This window comes from Macaca thibetana, chromosome 7, assembly GCF_024542745.1.
Source record: "Macaca thibetana thibetana isolate TM-01 chromosome 7, ASM2454274v1, whole genome shotgun sequence".
Taxonomy (NCBI): domain Eukaryota; kingdom Metazoa; phylum Chordata; class Mammalia; order Primates; family Cercopithecidae; genus Macaca; species Macaca thibetana.
Window position 1 is genome coordinate 60,592,027 of NC_065584.1, and position 20,652 is coordinate 60,612,678.

General features: G+C 33.9%; 1 protein-coding gene across 2 annotated transcripts in view; it reads left to right on the forward strand.

Annotated features, from left to right (window-relative positions):
- MDGA2 (MAM domain containing glycosylphosphatidylinositol anchor 2) overlaps positions 1–20,652 on the forward strand; it is an 830,171-nt gene that overhangs the window by 634,452 nt on the left and 175,067 nt on the right. The window lies entirely within an intron of this gene.

The window sequence follows — 20,652 nt, forward strand, 5'->3', positions numbered from 1 at the left end:
TGTGTGTGTGTATGATAAGTATGATGATGTTATCTGGTTAGTTAATGCCAAATAATCAACAAATCTAATGGTGAGAAACTGTCCATGTGCAATAAGCAAAGTGGAAACTGGAAGTAATTGCTAATTCAGGTTGTAATACATGTTTGTTTTCACAGTCCATGTTTTTACTTCAGGCAATTGCATGTCCTTTTCCCAAATTATCTACCTATTTCAAGCATCTCTTTGCTTAAATTTTGGAGATCTAATAATTGAAATTTTATATTTGCATACCTGAAGTTGTAACAGTGAATTACATAATTATCTAGTAATATAGTGATAATTCAGGAAAGTCTTAGATGCTGAATTTTTGCCTGATTTAATCTTAGCAGGTAATTGTTTTACTCTGAGAACTGAATAAGATACATTTTTAACTATTTTTCTATTTTTACTGAAATCACAGTTATAGTTCTAATTAAAAATATAGATATTATGGACTTTACATTTACTTTTAGCATTAAAACCACCTAAATCTACACACTTAAGGGTCAAGAAAATGCACCAGTGTTACTATTGTTTGGTTTTTACAGAATGCCCTGGTAACTGGGCTGCCCAATGGTAAAGACACTGCTGAAAGAGAAGAAAACGAAACATAGTCTACTCAGTTTCTAATAGTTCTACTGCAAATTTTAGTTGATATACTATTTGTTAAATATATGGCATAAAGTTTTCATTAAACAGATGAATTAGGTTAAAACCATGCACATCAGTAAACAATGTCATTTTTATCTAACTCTTTTGTAACTCAGGAACTTGAAAATAGAATTTAGTCCAAGAATGTCTATTTTTATATTAGACTTAAAGTTGTTGGCAGAATGAATTAACTATTTTATATTTTAGAGAATAATGAAAGTATGAAAATATGCGTGGAACTGCTTAGCTACAAATGTATTTGTGTATGAGATATGAGTGTGGGGTGAGAGACAAGGTTCTGGGTGCTGCGTAACCATTCCCTGCCCCTCTCCTATAGAAACTCAGATTCCAGTTATGCTATTTGTCCTATAAATATGCAAACTGATATTTGCAAACAAATGACAAATAACTTGGCTTGATTTCTAATTGATTATGAGTTTTTTTCTCCAAATAAGGTAGGTTTTCAATGTCAGGTTCCATTCGGCAATGGAATATTGCCTTTTTCTCACTGGTCTCTATACTCATGACAGTCTGTTCATGGGTATGAGGATCATGTGAAAACAGGTTTCTGAAAAAAGGAAAAGAGAGAGAAACTGCTTCCCATTTTCTAAAAAAAAAAAAAAAAAAAAAAAAAAAAAAAAAAAAAAAAAAAAAAAAAAGATACCTTAAGTGACCACAAAGGAATTTGATATACTTTGGAACACTTCAATCTTGTTGGTAAGCACAGAATTCTGAGCTGCTTCGAGTTATGCACAAAGCTTCAGTGTTCCTGCAGCTATTAGTGCAATTAGTTTTCACTCTGCTCACTCCTTTCTGCAGAGGCTCTGATGCTAATAAAAGCTACAGAACCCAGATGGCTCTAGAGAACTTTAAATTAAAGTTTCAAGAAATCAGAATCTCCGTTCTCCATAGAATATACTTAAATCCGGAATTTTATTGATTAACTAAATTTCCTGTTTTTTCCTTTTTCCTGCCTCTTAATTAGTCCCCTAGAAAATAAATTCAGCATAAGATTTTAAAATTCAACTTTATAATAGGAATGACAATTAACAGTGGCACAGTTGTCTAGTGTGACAGGGATGAACATAATTGAATAAAAAATACCGATAGACACAGGCAAAGTTTAGTTATTTTAACATGGGTAAGATGATACAATTTATCTGCATCCCAAGGTGACTTCCTGGAGCAGGGGGTATAATCCAACAGCATTTCCTCTCAGAGGCAAACTTCCCTGGCCTGCCCAGGAAGGCAACCGAATGCAGGCAATCTTGCCAGCTCTAGGTGAGGATCATGTTATCATGGCTTTCAAGGACCTTGCTTCCATATATTTCCAACTCTTCTGAAGAACCTGGTACAACATGGTAATTTTCCAGGTACAAATAACTGGTAACAACTCCAGAATATTCCTGAGTACATCAAAGGTTCATTTTCCAGACATATATTCTCTGCCAGCAGATCTTGCCTACATGCCTATCTAAGGCTTATTCTTGCAAAACTAATAGTATAGGAATTCAGATAATGTTTTTAAATTGATAAACAGTCTAACTTTTATAGTCATTTTTTTAAGAGACAGGGTTTCACTCTGTTGCCCAGGCTGAACTACAGTGGCATGATTATAGCTTACTGCAGCTTTGCTCAGTAAAATCGGGCTCAACCGATGCTTTCACCTCAGCTTTCCGAGTAGCTGAGACTACAGGTGTGCACCTCCATACCTGGCTAATTTTTAAATTTTGTGTAGAGACGGGGTCTTGCTATGTTGCTCAGGCTTGTCTCTAACACCTGACTTCAAGTGATCTTCCTGCCTCGGCCTCCCAAAATGTTGAGACTACAGGTATGAGTCACCATGTTCATCCTGATTTTTTTTTTAATTTGAAAATAATTTATCATTTGCTTAACTTGGATACCTGTGCTACATGTAAGAAATATTAATATGTAATATTAAAACTAAGTTATATCATACATATGTGAACATACATATGTATACATATATATATATTTTTTGTATCATCCTTAGCAATTAAGTCTATCAATGCAGATAACAAGCTATGCTTTATATATTTTGTATTCCCAGCATAATATATTTTACATTATAGCTGTTCAGTAAATTTGTTGAGTAAATATAAGTTTACTCAACAGTAAATTTATTGTGTAAACACAACACACAAAAAGTTCATGCCTGGTTTGTTAGTCTATTGTTGCATTGCTATAAAGAAATACCTAAGACTGGGTACTTTATAAAGAAAAGAGGTTTAATTGGCTTACAGTTTTGCAGGCTGTATAGGAAGCATGATGCTGATATCTGCTTCTGGGTAGGCTTCTGGAAGCTTACAATCATGGCAGAAGGTGAAGTGGGAGCTTGCACCAGAACAGGGGCAAGAGAGTAACCTGGGATTCGCTACACATTTTTAAATGAATACATCTCACGAGAATTCACACTATCCTATTGCAATGACAGTACCAAGGGGGAATGGTGTTTAACCCATTCATGAGAAATCTCACACCAAGATCCAATCACTTATCACCAGGCCTCACTTCCAACACTGAGGATTACATTTCAGTATGACATTTGGGCAGGGACACAGATCCAAACCATATCACCTGTTTCTTTATTACTTAAGTTTCAGGGGTAGCTGAGGATTTGCTGCATACAGATTTCTTCCTTAAGATGTTTATTACATTGGTTAATTCTGGAACTGCCTATTTTACACACGAGCACACACACGTTTATGTATAATTTTATCTTTTAAGACATAAAATAATGTAAAAGAGGTGGCAATAATAAATAAGATAGAAAAAATCTAGTATTTTCAAGACATTTTTTACTTGCTTAGTTTTACTTGCATCCAACTAAACAATAACCACTCAAAAAAACTAAAGGAGCACAGAATGAATTGTATATAGGACATCAATGAGTGAAGGGCATCCATCCCTAAAAGGAAATAGTACATATATATATTTCTAAATAATATAAATAATGGAACCATCCACTTACGGGTCTAAATATCCAAATGAGGTTTATTCTTAGCTAATGTTATGCTTAAAAGGAAGCAATATAATTTACAAAATTATAAAGTTTATACAAACTTTTCAAATTATTTACTCTCACTAATTAATTTGCCTCTTGTTAAAATTTGTACAAAATGAAGGACAGAAGCCTAGAGATATTTTAGACCCTTCTATATCCTGTTAAGAGTAACATAGTCACAACAACGAAACAGTTTGATTAATTCTTGTTCACATTGCTAATTTGTAGAAAGCAAAAGGTTTTTTCTTTATGACTTTTAACTTCTACAATTGTCAGTTACCACACAGTTTATCGACCAGAGTATGAAGTTGAAAATATAAGTTTTTTGAAACAAAAATATTTTAAAATTAAACTTAAAAGGTTTTTCTGGGTAAAACTTTTAATAACATTAAAAAATTTTATCCATTGTTTAATTTATTCCCATTTTTTGGAATGGTAATATGATTTTTTTTTAAGTATTTGACTCATTTTTATTTGAAGCAGCATTAGAATAGCATAATTGAAAATAAAGGTATTACATATATTAATTTATTCATAGTATTTAAAAATCACAGTATGTATAGAGCTTACCAAACACAACTGAAACAACTTTCTTTTTTTTCCTCTTTTTTTTTTCTTTTTGAGACGGAGTTTCATTCTCGTTGCCCAGGCTGGGGTGCAGTGGCATGATCTCGGCTCACCACAACTTCCGCCTCCCTGGTTCAAGCAATTCTCCTACTTCAGCCTCCCGAGTAGCTTGGATTACATGCATGTGCCACCATGATCAGCTACTTTTGTATTTTTAGTAGACATGGGGTTTTTCCATTTTGGTCAGGCTGGTCTCCAACTCCTGACCTCAGGTGATCCACCCGCCTCGGCCTCCCAAAGTGTTGGGATTTGACAGGTGTGAGTCACTGCGCCCAGTCAAGTAAAATAACTTTCTAAACAAAGTACCTGATTGTTTGAATATTAATTAAACAAAAGTTCCATTGAATTTTCAAATATATATGTTAAATGAGAAACCAGGATATGCGGGCAAGCAGGTGGCTCATACTTGTAATCCCAGCGCTTTGGGAGACTGAGGTGGGTGGATCACGAGGTCAAGAGATTAAGACCATCCTGGTCAACATGGTGAAACCCCATCTCTATTAAAAATACAAAAATTAGCTGGACGTGGTGGTGTGCGCCTGTAGTCCCAGCTACTCGGGAGGCTTAGGAGAATTGCTTGAACCCAGGAGGTGGAGGTTGCAGTGAGCCGAGATCTCGCCACTGCACTCAAGCATGAGTGACAGGGCGAGACTCATCTCAAACAAAACAAAACAAAACAAAATAAAGCAAAAACAAGATACAGGATATGCTTATTGTCTTCCTAAAAGAAAGTATTGTTTTTCATATCTGTATTATATAACTATATTTACACTTATAAAATTATATGCTATAATTTTAATTTGATAAACTATACATTTTATTTTTAATATAAGCTGTCCTTTAGTTTCATCTCAAAGCACTATTCAAGTCTTTTAGTAACGTGAGTATATTTCAAAGTATAATTCCTTGAAAATTAACTGGAGAATATATTGCATTGAATGTTACTTTTGCTGTTAAGTCTCCACCATGGATATGCACATTTGTTGTACCTTCAACTAATGACATGATATTTCTGTTAAGAGGTATAAAATATATACTGAAAACCAAAGACAGATGTTAGCGTTAGACTGTGTTAAATAACTGCCTTTTACCTAATTCCAAATCTAATTAATACACCCCTTATAATTTGTATTTTCCAAACGAAGAAAAATTATGAAAGAAAATAATCAGGACTGTTGATAAACCGATGTTCCTCACCTGTTTCAGTTTCCAAAGCAAGACCAAATTAGGTGAAGGAGAGAAAGCCAGAGATCAAGGTTTTATTTTTGAGGCTTTTTCTCAAGAAATCTAATGAAGAGAGTATGCCAGTTACTTTTAATCAAAATGAATATTCAACAAAAGCAAAATCTCATGAACCTTGCAAAGAAAAAGAAAATTAAAGATAGATTGGAAAGTGCTCTAACACATATGCTCACTATTGTTAGACAACTTACTGAGTAATGTTCTGTAGTGTTGACATAGATAGAATTAGTGTACTGAGGTAATATAACAATTTTGTGATTTTTTCAAAGCAAAATTATTCTGGAAATATCAGTGTGACTAGGGATTAATCTAAAACTTATATCAAAGACAAGGTAATTACTGATAAAAGAGGAAATACAAGAGGATCTAGGCCAGGCAAAAAGGCTATCCAAAAATTTTACAAATGAATAAATGAATTTTTAATTTATTAAGAGGGTAATAATGACCTTCAGCTCAGTAGCCTGAACAAGTTTTACTTGTCCAGGTCTGTTTCTTATTTTCTGTAATAATTCAGTCCATCTCTTCTCAGTCTCATAAGCATGGTAATTGAATGTTGCCTCTCTGGCTAGGCTTTTATGCTCCTCTTCTGTTTATAACAATTCTTCCAATCTTTTTGCCATTTAAGTCCTAGCTAAGTCGCACCCCTCTATATTGCCTCTTGATGATGATGAAAGATCTTTATTGATAGCTCCATGGACACTAGCCTTAGTATGTAGAAGACAATTTAGAGCTTCAAAGTAAAACTTCATTTTGAAGATACACATTAGATGATATGTTTCTTTCAAAATCACTAGGTTTTATTTCAGTATTGCCTTTCTCAGAACTATCCTGTAATATTGGCTATACAGATAGTTGAGAAATAATTCTAATGGTTTTGTATGTTTACACTGAACTGTTATTATCTAATTGTATTTATTTCTTAATACCAAAGTGACTTGGTTCTAACAGCCTTTAGTTTCCTTCCATAATATAAATTTATACTCAAAATTTGAAGACTTACCTTTGAGATTATTCCAAAGACTCTAGTAGAAACATTAAGGTAAGTTCAAAGTTATTTTCCAAATGTACTTAAAGATGGAGTACATTGCATATATATATATATATAAAAAATATCTTCAGATACAGCAATTGACTACACATTATCTGAAAAGAAGATCAGTTTATCAAGTATGTGGCTCATGTAAGGAAAATAAGTGCATAGTTTATTTTTCTGGTTTCTTCTCTGCTGCTGTCTTAATGTAAGTACAACCAAAATTTAACGTTTAGAAAAGTGTATGGATTAAAATTTTTATTTTTCAGAATCTATGCAAAGAAGTGTGAGAGTGACCAGGTAGTTTTAACAGAATGATTAAAGGTACAAATTAAGCCAGGCAAGACTTATTTTTATTGGTATTGTCAGCTAGGTACTTCTGTCCACGCCAACTATGCAAAATGAATTCAACTGGATAATATCATTATATCATTTCCATAATACCTTAAGGCCTGGGATATTTTCTTCCATTGAAACCCTTCAGATATGTGATTAAGTTAAATTTATTTTATAGGTTCCCCCCGCCCCCCGCCATTTTTTGAGACAGGGTTTCTCTCTTACCCAAGCTGGATTGCAGTAGCACAATCATAGCTTACTATAGCCTCAACTCCTTGGCCCAGGCAATCCTCAGTCTTCTGAGTAACTGGGATTACAGGTGTGAGCCACCATGCTGGGCTAATTTTTACATTTTTTTTAGAGACAGAGTCTTGCTGTGTTGCCCAGCCTGGATTCAAACTCCTGGCCTCAAGCGCTCCTCCCATCTCAGCTTTCCAAAAGTGCTGGCATCGAAGGTGTGAACCACTATGCCCCACTGAGTTAAGTTTTCAATAAAAAGTTTACATGCCTCTGTTCCTGCGGGCTTTTTTCTTTCTCCCTTTTTTGCTTTATGGAAATATAGTTTCTTCTAAGAAAAATGAATATAAACACATATATAAATATATATGTATAACTATAAAAATTCTGTGCCTTCATAATCTTTCTTAGTTAAAAAGGAATTTATCTTTATTCCAAAAACTAAATTCATTCTTCCCAAATACAGAATTTGAGCATTTCATTCATACTGTGATCATCTCCCCTGTAACACAAAGGTAATAATAATAAATAATTATAATAAATCACACATAAAGGTGAACAATAATATATCATATGAACATTCCTGTGGTATTATCAATTTATTTTAAATATACCAACAATAATATGCTTAGTGCAGAGGGAAATATAAAGTGCTATCAAATTAACTTACAAGGGTATAAGTTAATTTTTTCTAATCAAAGACCCATGTATTTTGGTCTTTGATTAGAAAAAAATAAATTCAAAGAACTTCAGATGTTAAGTAAAATATAAGAAATTGATTGTCAAAAAAGTACTTTAATTAATGCATGATAAAGCCAATCTGAAAGTGAGAAATCAAAGGCGGTATTTGAGAGAAAGACATGACTTCCTCTCCCTCTAGCAATGGGAGTGTTTAATTTACTGGAGTGTTTAATCCCCTCCAGGCAGTATTCATGTAGATTTTTAGCTTATATGTTGTTAGCAATTGTATCTTTATTATCAATTTTTGATGTAATATCATATTTTAATATTCAGTACCAGCCACACATTTTTTGGTTTTGCGTATATCATATTATGTTGGGTTATATTACATGACACTAATAACTTTACTTTGTAGTAAATTCCTGTATTGAATAATCTACCAAGGGTCTTAGATTCCACTGCTTTTAAACTTGCGGGACTACTAGAGGCATATTTGGTATCAAAATTCACATACAAGGGTATAAGACAGAAACAATAGCTTGCCAACATGCCCTTCCACTCCCATTCCCTGCAGATTTTTGAAAATGTCTAAAAACATGTTTTAATTGAGTCAGTGGAGGAAAAGGAATGCTCCTGGCATCTAGAGAGTAGAGACCAGGGCTACTGCTAATTGTCCCAAACGCATATGGCAGTCTTCCAACACAGAGTTTTCTTGCCCAGAATATATATATATTTTTGTGGTGGAGGAGGCTCTAGCTTGTTTATTGTATGGTGTTTAGAGGCTACATAGGCTTGTAATCTTTAGATTCCAGTAATATGTCCTTCTTCCCTATGTCATGATGATACAAACTGTCTCCAGACATTGCCAAATATCCCCGACTGGCAAAATCACCCCCGGTTAAGAACCACTGCCTAGATGATGACTCATAGACAAGGAGACAAGGTCTACATAATTTGGGGATGGGAAATCTGGGAGAATCCTCTGCCCCACAGGAGCCAATGTCTCTTGTAACAAATCTATAGGCAGAATCTCCAGGGTCCTTGAAGAGACATGCCAGTTACAAGAACCGCTGCACTAAGCTCAAAGCCATGGCTTCCTATTAAGTATTAACATTCCTCTCAAATCCAGAAGCAACTTAATGTAGAAATGCCACCTAAGATTATAGTTGACATTCTTCCCTTGTCAGGTTATCAGGGGATCAGAGATAGAATTTTAAAAGAAGGTCAAATTCTATATACAGAAGGGAAAAGGTTTATTCCTTTAATTGCACCTACTCTTTTCATCTGCCATACTAAACTCTTAGCAATTCTTTTACTCTTATTTTTTTCTGCATTTGATAATAATAATTATAGTTTTATATATTAAGAAAGTATGTTTCCAATATATCTTTTTGTTTTTTAACTTGGCTTTTGATTCATCTTCTAAGAACTGCTGTGCCTGTATTCTTCCTTCATAAGCCTTTTGGCTTTGTGTCTGGGTTTGGCAGGGAGTAGCTGTATTTCATGCTGTTCCATCAAATCATTTCAGTCTACCTTGTGAGTTCCTTTCTTCTGGCAAATGAATATTTCCTTGAAGCCTTAAAAATTATAATAAGCAAAAATAAAGATTCTTCAAAAGGACACCTCAGGACTTAAACTGACCATGCATTATAACATTAAAATAAAATCTCCTTGATTATATACCATTAAGACTTATTTTAAATGTGGAAATTACTCTTTCTTCTTAATTCAAACTATTTTCATAAAGAAATAAGTCAAATACTTTTCTTGAAATTTAATATGTGTATTGTTTTCTTTGATACTGTTTTTCATTCAATGAAATAAAAGTTTTAAAATATTTTTCTAGAAAAAGATTATTTAACTTGAGTAAGATTTCTTTTTAAGAAGATAATTGCACTCAATTAATCAAGGGAGGAAACTATTAAAAGCTAAGCAGGAAACTGAAATGTATTTAAGAAAAATAGGAAGTATTAATTCTTATAATTTAAATTATTTGCATTGAAATACATGGATGAAATGACAGAAGCGATCAGATGTTTCTTGAGTATTTTGTTTCTTTGTGCCCATCAGTTTCAACAGTTTATCCAGTGTTTGAAGCCATATGTTCATAAACACAACATAACTGCCTTGTGTACAACATAAAATGATGAATAGTGCTTTATAGCTCAGTTAAAAGATGTAAGTAATTCGAGTACACAAAGTTTTCACTTTAAGTGCTCACTTGAAGCTCTAAGTCACAATCATTCAATCACAGATATACATAGATATAGAGGCAGATGATGCAGATATTTAGAGAGATATGTATGAATGCAGTGATGTATCCCTATTTACTTATTTATCCATCCACCTGTCTGTCTGTCTATGTCTGTGTTGTCTCCATGCAGAGGAGGCATTTATTGAGTGAACACTCATTCCTGTTAATGCATTTTTCTTCTTTGTCTTTTATGATATTGTAAATGCTAGTTCTGTTTTTACTTTTCAGTCTTGTTTTGGCTGCTATTTATTCTTCCTATCTTTAAATCAGATTTTGATCCTATTGTTTCCTTACTCTACACTTTCTTGCTTGGCAGTATAATGACTTAAACTGTCATTGCTAAGCAGATCTTCCCCAAATTTGTATCTGAGATATTTAGCTACTGCAAAATGTCAACTTAGTTTCTGCATGAATTCTAAAATCTAATGTGACTAAAATTAAAAGTATAGTAATTCCTTTTCATTATTTTTTTCCTCTTGAATTCCCTGTTCCTCCAAAAAGATCCCTTTCCTCTCTATTATCAAGAGCAAAGTCATTCTGTCTTTCCTTTCTCTACCATACATTTCAAATTAGGATATTGTATTCTGAATTAAAGACCTGGTTTGAATTCCAGCTTTGCTCTTTATTCATAACTTCTCTAAATATTCACTTTCTTATTTGCCATGATGAAAAGAAATCTTGTTATGATGGATTTCTCTGAGGATTAAATTAGATGATGCCTACAAAGCATTTAGACCAGTGTTTGACAATGTTAGTAGTACTCCTTAAGGTACCTCTTCTTTCCAAAATCCTCTGAATTCATCCCTGCTTTTCCATTCCAACTTTTTTTCAAAGGTCAGACCCTTTTACCTCCTGCAAGAAATTCCTACTATTTTTACAACCTTTGATCTCTTTACCTTGGCAACATTGCTGCATTGCTGTCAGATTAACTTTCTTTTTTCTTTTTTTTCTTTTTTTATGAGTGAGAATACTTTCAGTTGCAACTGGTGGAAAATTCTTATCTAACTGTTATAGGCAAGAAAGTGTAGTGGGTTCCAGGAATGTAAACATTACCATCTTCTCAACTATCCACTCAGTTCTTTCTGTATTTGCTTCACTTAGTGGTTCTCATTTCAGTCCACCTGAAAAAGCTTGCCCCTTTGTCTCTCACCCAGAGATTAACTACAAAGAGACGTGATTGGTTTGGCTTGGGTAACCACACTCCACAGCAGAGGCATAAATGCAAGCATTGTTCTATTTGGAAATTCTCTATGACTACTCATTATCTGTGATTCAAAGTGGTGTATCCTAAACTGGCAAATAGCATTCCCTACCCTTTGTGACATCACATTTCATGTTCCAGTCAAGGTGAACAGTTCATTCTCTTATGCACATTTGAACTCATTACTTTTTGTCATTTCATTCCCCATGTCATGAATATCCTTAAAATAATCTTTATGAGCCCACTCTTTACAATCTTCAAGACATTACTCAAATGTCATTTCTCTAGTGCTCTCCCCTGAAGTCTCCAGTTATGTGTAATTTTTTAAAATTCTGAATCTGTACCTTTTTAAAAATTTTCTGAACTTAGCAATTTCAGTCTTCAACTCCTAAGTAATATACAGAGACATTTTCCGTGTTTCTTTTTTTCTCTCTGTCTCTCTCATAAGAGATTATAAACTCCTTTCTTCGTGACATAATTGTGTACTCTAAAAATGCCTAGATCAGTAAGTGTGTAAATTGGTGAATTATTTGAAATATGGTTATGTTTTTCATTTATTTCATTTTCAATGTTTATTTATTTAGGCTGGGCGTGGTGGCTCATACCTGTAATCCCAGCTCTTTGGGAAGCTAAGGTGGGCAGATTGCTTGAGTCCAGGAGTTCAAGACAAGACTGGGAAACACCCCATCTCTACAAAAAACTACAAAAATTAGCCAAGTAGCTAGAACTATGCACACCTATAGTTCTAGCTACTTGGGAGGCTGAGGTGGAAGACTTACCTGAGCCTGGGGAGGTCAGGGGTGCAGTGAGCCATTGTTGTGTCACTGCACTCTAGTCTGGGAGACAGAGTGAGACCCTGTCTCAAAAAAAAAATTTTTTTAGATGCAATTGTTTTATTTTCAGATAATTCAGATTGTATTTTTCAGCTACAGTGTTGTCAGAGAAGATATAACTCTATACACAAAGTTTTTTGATACTGCAATTCAACCCAGGTGACATAGTACAATAATAATAAATAATAAAATACGAAACCCAGTTTTAACCATAACTATGAATATGGTTACAGTCTGGAATAGGGGCATAATAAAGAACTATAAATATGGAGGATTGATTCTAAGTCTGGCTCTGGATTCAAATTCTAGCAGTGCCAATTTTAATTGTGTGACTTGTGTCGGTTTCTACCACCAAATTTTCTATGCAAATAAAGGGCTTAGTATGATGGTCTCCAAGTAATCTTTGAGTATGGAAGTTATTACCAACAAAATTTTCTGATTTATATAATAATGCATATGTAACAGAAACCGCATATTCTATTAATTGTTTCAGAAATCTCCTAGAAACTACATGCTTGAATTAAAGGATGCATGGATGACAAAATTTCATTGCAACAAGTTATCTGTGTTAAAATAATTCAGTTATCTGTTATAATGAAAGACAAGAATAAAAAATAAGAGACTGAAGGCTAGAGGCATACATAATTATATATACTTAACTTTGTTTCCACTAGAGAAAATGCAGTGCATTTGCAATCTTATTAAAAAAGAATTCTTGCTATATATAATGACAAAATTTCAGTGCCCGGTGAAATAAAATTTTCAAAGTTTATAAAGGATGATGTCTTGTGAATTTTACCTTAATCTTTCTCTTTCGTTGTTTTGTGGTTAGCTTCTGTTTAGAATAAGGATGGTTGCTAGGTACACTACTGGATCCACATATCGTGCCTCTAAACATATGTTATTTTACAATTCCTTAGTTTTAAAGACTGTGGATGTGCTAACTTATGAAGGATACTATTATTTTGTTTCTTCTTGATGTAGCCAAACATTTACATAAATACAAAGAAAAACATCATAATGCTTGATAAATCGACTTAAATTGTTTTATTTTTGTCTGCATGTCTGTTTCTTTGTAGATATTCTTTGCAGCTTATCTGTAAAGAAGATAAATTTTACAAAGCGATGGAAAAATATAGTAGTCTGGAAATTCATATTTCTCTCTCAAAGGCCATTTTATGTCAAATGCCTAATTTAAAAATTATTTTCTTTTTCTTTTAGTGTCTTTTTTAAAAAGCTTCTTCTTTTTTTTTTTTTCTCTGAAAGTACACTGTCATAAAGGTTTACTTCCAGTGTTTTACATGTATTAGTTCATTCGGGTAAGAAAAACTAATTTGTTCAGCACACAAAAATTCCTTTGTCTGGAGTTGAAAAACATTTGAATTGAAATGACCATTTTGATCTTTGGCAGCACACAAAGTAACTTTTAATAAGTCATGTGACAATGGCACAGTAGGTGTGTTAGGTTTCCTTCAATAGTCTTGGGAAAATGTGATTATTTTCTTAGGCTGCTTTTGAATATTCTTAGCTTTCTTAGCTTCACACAGTTTTTCTCTGTCTTTCCTCTTTTCCTCTCTCTTTCTATACACACATGTAGGTTCATACATACTTTTAGGGGATTGTAATTTGAGTCTATTGCTCCTTGTGTGAAGATGGAACATATCTGTCACTTACTAGTTTTAAACAATCAGATCGGTTTTCTCTAGAATTCTACATAAGACATTCTTGATCTTTTTTTCATTTTTGTACATAAGATGGGTACCATCCTATGAAATACGCTTGGCCCCAAGTTGTAGCTTGACCATAATTCTAGAGTTTTGACATTGATGACTAAATAAATGTATTCTAGTATTTATTAAGAATCCCATCTGATGCTGATCTTACAACTCTCAAATATAGGCTCCAGTAATTTCATATTTTTATATTTTAATTAGCTCATTCATAGAATTCCTTAACACTGATGCATTTTCATTGTTAGATAAAGAGGTTCCCATAGGTGGAAAAAGATTGAAGATCTGCATTTATATTCTCTTTGTTGACAATTGATCCTAAAATATCTGTGCCTTGAATTCTCAGCTTTAGTTTTAAAAGTTGTGCACAACATGTCTATAAAATGTATGTATGACCCTACTGAAAGTGAAGTTTCTGCATTCATCCAATTACACTAAAACCAATAGAAATATAAATGCATACTATTTTCCTTTTAGCAATAGTAATGCTGCACAAATCCGTTTAAATATGACGCTGAGGTTTTAAAGTGTTTTATCTCTTTTACCAGGTAGATTTTTTTTTTTTTTTTTTTTTTTTTTTTGAGACAGAATGTCACTCTGTCGCCTAGGCTGGAGTGCAGTGGTGCAATCTCGACTCACTGCAAGCTCCACCTCCTGGGTCAGGTCATTTTCCTGCCTCAGCGTCCTGAGTAGCTGGGACTACAGGTGCCCACCACCACGCCCGGCTAATTCTTTGTATTTTTAGTAGAGATGCAGTTTCACCGCGTTAGCCAGGATGGTCTCAATCTCCTGATCTTGTGATCCGACCGCCTCGGCCTCCCAAAGTGCTGGGATTACAGGCATGAGCTACCGCACCTGGCCTACAAGAAGTAGATGATGTTTTGACTTGAAATGTTGATTGTTCCAAATCCCTTTACATGTTGTTATTAGGTTGGTGAGAAAGTAATTGAGGTTTTGGCCATTACTTTTAATGTCAAAAATCACAATTACTTTGCACCAACCTAATAAAACAACAGCAACAATAAAGATAACAACAATGAACTGACTTTTAAAAAAGCCAGATTATAAAAGAACATCTACTTATAGTGTATCCTCTATATCTCATTATTATTGTTTTGTGTACTTACATATTCCTATAATTTTGTCAAAATTATGATGATTCTTCCTGCATTATACTCAAGACATCGGCATTGTTTTCATTCTTGGCTTAGTGATGTTTATTTTTTAATGCTTCATTATTTTCAAGGTAATGAAACTATTTTTCATGTATTTCAACTTTAACCAGTATTCAAATTTGAAAGCTTTAAGGAATTCAGTCCATAAATATTTACTTCAATTAACTCATCAATAAATATTAATTCAGTCAATAAAATTTTACCAATTTCTCTGATAGATTAAGGGAAATTCAAGTAAGAATTAAAGGTAATCGGTATACCAGGAAGTTTATAATCCAATGTAGAATCAGACAAAGACTTTTAAGGTAGGTTTCAGAGGTGCCATGTGAACACAGAGGAGGGGTGGTAGAAGCTAATTATGCTTTGTCCTGACAGCCATACGTGTCTGGTGTGTATTTTTACATTTGAGTTTACCAGTATCAATAGGTATAGATGTGAATGTGTAAAAAGATTTCCCCCATTTTCTCATTTTGTTTTGATTCTCTCAATAGAAACTTTTTTTTTTTTTTTTTTTTTTTTAAAATGGCTTGAGCCTTACAGTTTGGGAAGTTGCTTGGCCTGCCTTCCTAATATTTCTGAGAATTTCTGGAGACTCCAAGTCCTCTGCGAATCTCTTGCTTTGAATTCTTCCTGTGTTCTCAGTATCTACTTTGCTATCATCCCTTAGCAATTATAATTTTCCCCTCACATTACTTCATTTGTTAGACATAATCTCTTTTTATAATTTTTTCAGAGCAGTTTTAATCTAAGGACAAGAGGCAGAACAGATTATTGAAGATTTCTAGAAGCCAAGAGGAGGGGAAATGAAAGAGATATTCCGAATGAATTATCAGTGTTCCCAGATAGCCATCATTAGCATTTTTCTGCATAAGCAACTTTTCCTTTGTAAGCCTTTTGTTAATTCCCATCTGAGTGAGATCTTTACTTCTCTTTATCCTTAGTGCTAAAGTCACTAGCAGACGGCACAACTCATAAACATCCTACTTCTCATGTACAGCAATTTAGTTTTTTCATGGTAATGTTCTCCTATTTAGACTCCTGTCACAATCTAACAGACTACTAAAGTCGTTTCTTTAAAAAAAAGAACAGGGGGAAAAAAAGTCAATTACCCCAGGGGAAAAAAAATTATATTTCCACAACATAGGGTCAATTTGGACTTTAAAACAGTACATTTTTTTACTTCTGTCTATAGTGTGTGAATATGTATGTTTCTGCATGTACTAGTGCTCTTGTGTCTGTAGGAAGGAATATCAAAGATAAAGCAGGCAGAATGCACTGGGGAAAAGAACAGAGAGCAACAAATACCAGAAATATTGAGTCTAAAATTCGGCATAGTGATAAAATAAAAATATCTAAGCAAACAGACATTTTGCATGGAGTCCTCTTGAGGGTTTGACATCATGTTAGTTTCATTTCTTGCAATGTGTTTTAGATCATTAGAAGCAATATTTAAAACACAAGATGGTAGTGTAGATTTACATGGGATCTCTGGAATTTGAGAACATATATTTTTCACTCACTAGAGCAGGAAGATAGGGCCTATATCTCTAATAAATGAGGGCAATTATTTTTATTCTGTATTTTTCAGCTTTATGTGGAATTTTAAAACAATTTTCTTAAGAAATTATGTGAATATTGTATTGTATTTTTCCCCCTGAATGTTGAAGATTGCATATATTTATATAAATGTTCCTGCTCTGATTTCAGGGTTGGTTAAACCCTGAGACTGTGTCATGCTTTGTTTCTCTGCTCTTCTCGTTTCCCTTTTTATGGCTCTGTATCTTTGTAGTTGGACATAATATAGAATTGGAATGTATTTTATTTCTTATTATGTGTATTTCCTACTCAGTTTAAATATCAATCAGTGGAATATTTTATATCTCTCACCAAAGACAATGCAAAAATAAAACTAGATTTAAATTTTCTTCTTCTTCTTCTTCTTTTTTTTAATGTGGGCCTTGATGAATTCTTTTTGACCCTCTGGGTCAGAGGCCCTTATGGAGCAATGCTTCCCTTTCTAGATCTAAACTAAAACCTATGGACAGCAAAAGAGCATGAAGTCAGGAAAATGTTTACCTTTGATAAGCTTGAAAAGTCAATTTCAAGGATAAAGCACCTTGATAAAAGTCAATCAGACTAGATAAACACAAATGGAAACCAAGAGAAATAGAGACATAAATAGATATGCAATATCATATACTTTCCCTAAATAGGAAAGGAGGTTACACATAAAATGCAAGTATTTTGCAAGCTGGAAACACAACAAAACAGAAAATGGGATAGAGTGTGGAAGAAAACAGTAAAAATGACTATGAATAAGACATATAAAAATATTTTGAGCAAATGTTTTAGAGGCTTTTGCAGGTGAGTTGTGTAAACGCTCCATAATTTCCTATTAACTTGGATCTATATGATGTGGATTAACAAAACAGAGTTTAGACTATTAATTTTATTTCTTTAATTTTTTGATTATGAATATATATTTACAATAAATAATAAACCTTGCTTTAAAACATACTCATGTTAGTTATATTCACTATGAATTTGTTTCGTAAAACATTTTCACAGTTCCAAAAGCTGTGTCCAAGTTGCATCATCATAGGTTTCAAATTAGTAGAGTAATAATGATGGTTTTGAGCTCTTTCCTCATACGTAGATATTCAGAGTGAGTCATGGAAATTCATACGATCATAGCCTTTTCAGTGCATTTATTTTTTAACTATATATTTAGAAATACTTTTCATATAAAGTTATAACTTTATGTTGACTATACAAAGTGAAATATAAAGAACTTTTTTTTTTTTTTGTAAATGTTTGTTTGTAAATCTTAAAAAATTAGCAGGCTTAAGGATGTAACATAATAACAAATACTACATTATTTGGGAAAATACTTGAAGTGCTATTAAAGATTTAATATAATTTGGACCTCATGTTATGAAGGACTTACTGTTACTCTTCAGAGCAATCCTATGAAGAACACATACCTACTCAACAATTTTTAAATGACTAAGCCATTAAAAACCATGCAAATATTGTAAGTGAGTTGGCAATTGAAGCAACTAAAAGACATGGAATCTACAGGACAGCTTGCAGACTCTGTCCACCTAGATAGTTGTAAAAAAATACAATTAAAGAAATAAGTTTAAAAATTCTTAAATGTGTTTTTGCCTGTATTCTAATAACAACGTTATGTCTCTACCAAATAAACAGATAAGCAGGATCACTTAATGCTTTACTAGTACCACCTTAGTGGTTAGTCTGGGATACTACTTCCAAATGGTTTACCTTTTTCTTGGTCATTATACCTCTCCAAATTCTTACTTCATGTTTTGTTTTTGTTTTTTATGTCTGGGCTCCTTAGATTTCTGTAATTCTGCATTTTGGGGGTTTATTTTTTTTCTCCTCTCTAATTTTATCAGTATGTTTCTCAGACTCCTTATTTGGAAGCATATGTTACATTCTTGTTTTCACTTCCAAAGTCCTAGTTCAGACACTCCTTGGCTCTTGCCTACCCTTTCTTGAGTCCTGGCTTCATTTTTTAATATTCTCTTTTCTTGGAATTCTGTTATTCTCATCCTTTAGCCTTGGATTATTGGCACAACCTAATTGGTCTCCAGCCTTCCCAGCCATGACTTTTCCACATGTGCTCTCCATTGCAGCCATAGATAGCTCAGTTTTCACTTCCCCACGTTTTCATATTGCCACTTTTTGTTCATGTCGACTTGATTTACATTTCTCCTTTGCTTTTTTTACCTGAGGATAGTGAGGCATACTTCGTTTTGTTGTCCTTTACTTCTTTGACTTTTCACATACTATGTTTTTTATAAATTGAAGCTTTGTTTCCAGCAAATCTATGGTACCATTTTTTTTTTTTTTTTTTTTTAACAGCATATGCTCACTTTATGTCTCCATGTCACATTTTGGTAATTTGCAATATTTCAAACTTTTGTATTATTATTATATCTGTGATGGTGATCTGTGAGCAGTGATCCTTGATGTTATTATTTTAATTGTTTAGAGGTGCCATGAACCACACCCATAAAAGACAGTAAACTTAACTGTTAAATACTGTGTTCTGACTATATTACTGACCGGCTGTTCTCATGTCTTTCTTCCTCTGTTCCTTGGGTCTCCCTATTCTCTGAGACACAACAATATTACAATTAGGCCAATTAGTAACCCTACAATGGCTTCTAAGTGTTCAAGTGAAAGGAAGAGTCTTGCATCTCTCATGTTAAATAAAAAACTAGAAATGATTAAGCTTAGTGTGGAAGGCATGTCAAAAGCTGAGAGGGTGAAAAGCTAGGCCTCTTGCACCAGGTAGCCAAGTTGTGGATGCAAAGGAAAATTCTTGAAGGAAACTAAAAGTGCTACTCCAGTGAACACATGGATGATAAGAAAGCAAAACAGCTTTATTTCTGATACGGAGAAGGTTTTAGTGGTCTGGATAGAAGATCAAACCTGCCACAACATTCCGTTAAACCAAAGCTTAACTGAGAACAAGAAGCTAAATTATCTTCAATTCTATGAAGGCTGAGAGACATGAAGAAACTGCAGAAGAAAAGTTTGAAGCTAACAAATGTCAGTTCATGAGGTTTAAGGTAAGAAGCCATCTCCATAACATAAAAAGTGCAAGGTGAAGCAGCGAGTCCTGATGTAGAAGCTGCAGCAAGCTATCTGGAATATTTAGCTAAAATCATTAATGAAGGTGACTAGCCCTAAACAACAGATTTTCAATGTAGAAAAAACAGCCTTCTATTGAAAGAAAATGTCAGTAGGATTTTCATAGCGGGACAGAAATCAATGCCTGGCTTCAAAACTTCAAAGGATAGGTTGAATCTCTTGTTAGGGGCTAATGTAGCTGGTGCATTTAAGTTGAAGCCAATGCTCTTTTGCCATTTCAAAAATCCAAGGGCTTTTAAGAATCATGCTAAGTCTACTCTGCCTGTGCTTCATAAATGGAATAACAAAGCTTGGATGGCAGCACATCTCTTTACAGCATAGTTTATGGAATATTTTAAGCCCACTGATGAGACTTACTGTTCAGAAAAAGATTCCTTTCAAAATATTACTGCTCACTGACAATGCACCTGGTCACTCAATAACTCTGATAAAGATATACAAGAAGGGCCAGGGGTGGTGGCTCAAGCCTGTAATCTCAACACTTTGGGAGACCAACGTGGGCAGATCACCTGAGGTCAGGAGTTCAAGATCAGTCTGGCCAACATGGTGAAACCCCGTCTGTACTCAAAACACAAAATCAGCTAGGCGTGGTGGTGCAGGCCTGTAATCCCAGCTACTTGGGTGACTGAGGCAGGAGAATGACTTGAACCCAGGAGGCGGGGGTGCAGTGAGCTGAGATCACACCATTGCACTCCAGCCTGGGCAAAAAGTGCAAAACTCTGTCCAAAAAAAAAAAAAAAAAAGGAGAGAGATACAAGGAAATTAATGTGTTCATACACCTAATAACACAATATCCATTCTGCAGCCCATGAATCCAGGAGTCATTTTGACTTTCAAGTCTTTAAGTAATACATTTTATGAGGTTATAACTGCCATAGGTAGCAGATCTTCTGATGAATCTGGGCAAAATAAATTAAAAACCTTCTGGA